Consider the following 6,333-nt stretch of genomic DNA (forward strand, 5'->3'; position numbering starts at 1 on the left):
AAAAGATTATTCATCTGCAAAGAATTACAAATCAAATGCCGAATGCATTTACAGATTTGAAAAGGATCACTAAATCACATATTCCTGCAGAGAATGTCCCAATTTGAATTGATGTCCCTAAAGGACCATCCACTAGTGTCATAGCTAATGAATCTAAAGCACGCTTAAAGCGTGGTAGACCATTAGGTTCTAAGGATCGAAATCCTAGAAAAAGAAAAACAAATGGTCAAGATGACACTACGAAAGATCCACATATGGAAGTTTAAGATTTGAGCAATGTTGATATCCCTGAAGGAATCAATAAGCCTGAGACTCAAGAAAATAAGGAATCATCCATAAATTCAAGTGATGTTGAAACTAATGTGAATCGATCTGAAATAGTAGTGGATTATGTCTTTGCATATAATGTTGCAACAAAAATCATGTAAGAGAGTGAGGATCTTGAACCTCGATCTGTCACAGAATGTTCACAAAGAAATGACTGGCCAAAATGACAAGAAGTAATTCAATCTAAATTGAATTCACTTGCCAAACGTGAAGTTTTTGGACCTATAACTCAAACACCTAATGGTGTTAAGCCTGTTAGATATAAATGGGTCTTTATGCGAAAAAGAAATGAGAAAAATGAAATACAAAGGTATAAATCACGCCTTGTTGCACAAAGATTTTCACAACGGCCTGGTGTCAATTATGATGAGACATATTCACCAGTTATGGACGCAACAATATTGCGTTATCTTATTAGTTTCACTATCCATGAGAGACTTAAAATGCATTTGATGGATGTGGTAACAACCTATCTATATGGATCACTTGATAATGAGATATACATGAAAATTTCCGAAGAATTTAAAATATCGAGAGCGTATAGTTCAAAGCCTCGAAAAATGTATTCCATTAGATTGCAAAGATCATTGTATGGTTTGAAGCACTCTGGACGCATGTGGTATAACCGTCTTAGTAAATATTTATCTAAAGAAGGTTATACGAATGATGAAATTTTCCCATATGTTTTCATAAAGAAAACAATGTCGGAGTTTGTTATACTTGTTGTCTATGTCGATGATATAAACCTTATTGAAACACCAATAGAGCTTCAAAAGGCAATTGATTACCTAAAGAAAGAATTTGAGATGAATGATCTCGGAAAGACAAAGTTATGCCTTGGTTTGCAAATTAAGCATTTGACAAACGACATCTTTGTTCATCAATCTGCCTACATAGAAAAGGTGTTGAAACAATTCTATATGGATATAGCACATCTATTAAGTACTCCGATGGTTGTTCGATCACTTGATATGAATAAGGATCCATTCTGACCTCAAGAAAAGAATGAGAAACTCCTTGGTCCTGAAATACCATATCTTAGTGCAATTGGTGCACTAATGTATCTTCCAAATACTACAAGGCCTGATATTGCCTTTTCAGTAAATTTGCTAGCAAGGTATAGTTCTGCTCCTACTAGGAGACATTGGAATGGGATCAAACACATATTACGGTATCTAAAGGAAACTACCGATATGGGCTTATTTTATTCTAAAGATTTCAGTTTCGATCTTGTTGGTTATGCAGATGCTGGGTACTTATCCGAACCGCATAAAGCTCGATCTTAAACAGGCTATGTATTCATATGTGGGGGTACTGCTATATCTTGGAGATCAACAAAGCAGTCTATCGTAGCCACTTCATCGAATCACGCTGAGATTATAGCTATTCATGAAGCAAGCCGAGAGTGTGTGTGGTTGAGGTCCATAATACATCTCATTTGAGAAAAATATAGCTTGAAATGTGACAAAGTACCCACGATTTTATATAAAGTTAATGCAGCATGCATAGCACAACTTAAAGGAGGATTCATAAAAGGAGATAGAACGAAGCACATTTTGCCGAAGCTCTTCATACACTGAGCTCCAAAAGAATGATGATATTAATGTACAGCAGATTCGTTCAAGTGACAATGTGGCTGACTTATTCACCAAGTCTCTTCCAACTGCAACTTTCAAGAAGATGGTGCATAAGCTCGGAATGCAAAAGTTCAAGGAAGTTCTTATTAGGGGGAAATACGCATTGTACTTTTTTTTCCTTACGAGGTTTTGTCCCACTGGGTTTTCCTTGTAAGGTTTTTAATAAGGCGGCTTATATGCGTATTGTTAGACATTCAAGGGAGAGTATTATGATATATATCAATTATAGTGAATGTCTATCAAGATCTATTTGATGTCTATCAGGATTTGATGTATTTGTCTTTTAGTGTGAAACTAGGGGCAAATTCCCCCTATAAATAGAAGGGCTTCCTTCATTGTAATTTATCCCTCAAGAGAAGAAATAAGAATTACTCTCTCTATTCTCTCAACTCTTCTTCTTTATTCTTTCTTGTTTTATAACACATTTAAGTATATTTACTTAACTTTAATTAAAAAGAAAATCTTTTTATACCCATCCCATACCTAGCTTCCCACACCCCCCTCCAACCCACCCACCACCAATCCCCTTTCTTACTCTTTGGAAATCCGTGCAATAGGACTCCCCCATTTTTTCAAGATTCTTCCCTTTTTCTTTTTCTTCTTTCTCCATTTGATTAGAATATTTTCTTGATATTTTTACTTGACTTCTTGATATTTTGGTACTTGATGAATTTTTATTTTTATTTTGAAAATTTAATAGAAACAATATACGCCCTCACTTTTGTGGCTGGGTTGCTTTTTTTTCCTCTTATGAAGAAGAGGACGGCTAAAGGGGGCGGGTGGTCTGCAACAGCTAAGGGGAAGGGAGGGTTTGCTCTTCTATTCTTATCAGATGAAGAAGACTATCGGCTGGGGAGGGGGGGAGACGACTGATTTGGGGGTGTGCTTTTCTTTTTCTTTTTTAAATTAAAAAATTATTATTTATAAAAAATTATATTAATAAAAATTTAAGTATAATTTTTTAAATAAAAATAAAAGTAAAATATTAATTGATTTTCTATCACACGCTTAAGGAAAGCGTGTTACATTTTTCTTGTCACATCAGCAATTTGTATCTAAATGGTATACATTTGAATAATTTAAGTGTTCAATAGATTTAAAACTGAGTTGAAGGATCTAAGTAAAATTTTAAAACAAGTTTAAGGGGTTATCAATGACTTAAAGCAATATATAAAATACTCATGTGTCATATATAAGATCTAATAATGCCAAAATAGTTTCTTCGTTTAGTGTCAATGTCTATTGACTGCTGGCACGTTGGGGGTATTAGCCTAAAATGTGAACAGAAGCTGTGGAAGACAAAGTGTGAACAGCAGAAGACTCTACAATAGAGGGTGCATTACTAACTAGAAATAAATAAAATATATACTCAACTAGGAGTAATATTTTTTTCGATTACAGTTCAATGTATTTAACTTTTTATGGATAGTTAAAAAGGATATTATGTTATATTAATACTTTCTTAAACTCTGATATTTTAGATGACATATTGGGAAATACGATCCAAAATATATTTTATACATTAGACATATTTTTAACTTAAAAAGTACAACATTGGTACTTTTCTGAACTTAATGCTGGAGGAGGGAGTAATAAATTGTGATACACGTTATAGTTCGAACATCTAAATAAAATTTATTGATAAGTTTAAGAGATGGTTGATGCATTTTGTCTTTTTTTATTTTTAAGAGGGATATTAAACTTTTAAATTTAATAAATTATATTTCTAATATTTCATTTTCTTTATTAATAATAATTTTGAATTATAAGAATATCATGATATGTTTATAATTACTAGATTCAAAAGGTTATTTTCATATGTGATATACATTATTGTGGATGGACCTGGACTAGTATTAGCAAAGCAACCGAACACCGGATTAAGTCGCTATAAGATTGAGGATGAAAAATAATGCTAATGGGGGCAAATCAGATATATGAGTATTGTTCAGTAAAATAAGAGACATCTTCTAGTTATATTACCACAATAAACCTACTCTACATAATTTCATGTGCGTCTCTGTGTGTGTGTTTTGAGCTTTTTATTCTTTTGTCCATTTTCATCAATTTGTTGACATAGTCCAAAAAAAAACAACAAATACAAAAGTTATCAATTGACTTCTTCAGAAAACGCAATCGATAAATAAAAAGAGTTGGAGATATAAAGAAGGAAGTTTAGGTTAAATTAAAAAGTGACATATTGGAGTCTAAAGATTATCACTAACGGTGTTAAATGAATGGTAGAGTTGAATTTTGATAGATTAAAATAAGATGAGATGATGAGTTACTAAATGAGCAGATTATTAACTTGTTCAACCGTTGCTTAATTCAAATGGGTTGAGTGAAAAGGACTACACGATGGGTTATAATCCAATTTGTCTAAATTTTGCTAAATTTTAATTAACTTGTTTGTTTTCTTTTTAAAAGCTAAACTTCAACCCTAGATCATGAGCTGAATTAGACTAGTTAAAAACAAGTTGGATTAATAAATGATTGAGTCATTAACCCGCTAATCATATTTTGATGTGTTAATTTCGTGACTCTACATATCACTAAAGTCAAAGACACTGAAGCTAGCCTTCTCTTTATTGGATCTATGCATGCTTTGGACCCGAACACCTAGTTGTTATTGGGAGTTCCCATTGTTTATTCTAACCTAAAAATTAAAAAAATTCTCGTTGAAAATTAGTTGAAAGAAGGATATATAAATTAATCAGAAACACGGTTGTCTATTTCCTATTATATATTATACATTAGAGCAGAAATTTATACTGCAAGCTGGTCAGATAGAGTATAACTAAGGTAAAGAAATCAAATTTTAAGGGTTAAAAAAAGGAGAGATTTATCAAATAGTAGTAAGTGAATTGCAAAGAAAATGGTGAGAACTCCAAGTGTTGACAAAAATGTAATAAAGAGAGGTGGGTGGAGTGAAGAAGAGGACAACAAACTGAGAGCTTATGTTGAACAATTTGGCCATCCCAATTAGCGTCAACTCCCTAAATATGCTGGTAATTAGTATGCATGTAGAGTGAGTAGACTCTTGATTTTTTGAACCGTCACTCAACTAATAATTATTATCTCATAAAATCATATTTCTTCTGATAATTAAAGTTCTTACAATTTATTTTTGGGTATTTTCAGGTCTAATGAGATGTGGAAAGAGTTGCAGATTGAGATGGATGAATCACTTGAGGCCTGGTTTGAAGAAAGGGAATTATAGTCATGCAGATTGAGATGGATGAATCACTTGAGGCCTGGTTTGAAGAAAGGGAATTATAGTCATGAAGAAGAGCAACTCATTATTAAATGACACAAGGAACTCGGAAACAGGTATATATATGTATATATATGTTGCACCAAGCGTACATGCATTACACTATTAATTAATCTAATGAAGTCAGTAAATTGTACGGAGTAGTTCATTTTTTTAAGTACTAATACATATAGATAGATTATCCTAATACATATCAAATGTTTCAGATGGTCAACGATTGCTACAAGGTTACCAGGACGATCGGACAGCGATGTCAAAAACCACTGGCATGCTCATCTTAAGAAACGTATAATATTAACAAATGCCAATTCATCCACATCAATGGAGCAACAGGCAACTTAATGAATCTTCAGAGTCCTAAATTGAACAAACTTGTAACGTTTTAGAACATGAAGCTGCAGATCTTGTTAACACGTCATTTTCTCTAGAGGATGATTTACCAAATAAGTTAAATGGAATAACGGACTGAATTGAAGAAGAATATCACATTAAGACAATGGAACAATTTTCAAGTATCATCAATTTAGTGAAACCATCCTTTTGCTGGACTGAATCCATTGACAATTCACTACTAAAAAAAAAAAAAAAAAGCTAAAATCGACCACAAAAACCTTCCACATGTGGAAGGTTTTTATAAAAAACTAACCACAAAAGCGATCAAAATCTGTGGTCAGTAAAGTTGTGGTAGTTTTTCCAAAACCGACCACAAGTGGTTGGTTTTTTTAAAAATATATATACATATAAAAATGTATAAAATCTGACATAGAAAGCCAAGAAAATTGTTGGATGTTTTAGTTTTCAAGCGAAATCTTAAAGTTTTGAACGTCAATATGTGTGTTCGAACCTTCCGTACCCTACAACCCCTAAATCTTGAATTCGTCTCTCTTCTATTTTAAATAGACTAAACGGAAAGGACTAAAAAGTATAAATTAAAATGAAACATTGGTAGTTATATTGACTCTTTGGGTGTGTTTGGTATGATGGGAAATATTTTTCATGGAAAATGTTTTCTTGGAAAATATTTTCTTGGAAAATAAGTTGGCTTTTACTTATTTTCTCATGTTTGGTTGGTGAGTAAAAAATATTTTTCGAAAA

At 32.5% G+C, this 6,333-nt stretch overlaps 1 pseudogene; it reads left to right on the top strand.

The window, feature by feature from the left end:
• Nucleotides 1-4,839: 4,839 nt before the first annotated feature.
• Nucleotides 4,840-5,580, top strand: LOC124885863 (annotated as a pseudogene).
• Nucleotides 5,581-6,333: the final 753 nt, after the last annotated feature.

Source organism: Capsicum annuum, chromosome 7, assembly GCF_002878395.1.
Source record: "Capsicum annuum cultivar UCD-10X-F1 chromosome 7, UCD10Xv1.1, whole genome shotgun sequence".
Classification (NCBI taxonomy): Eukaryota; Viridiplantae; Streptophyta; class Magnoliopsida; order Solanales; family Solanaceae; genus Capsicum; species Capsicum annuum.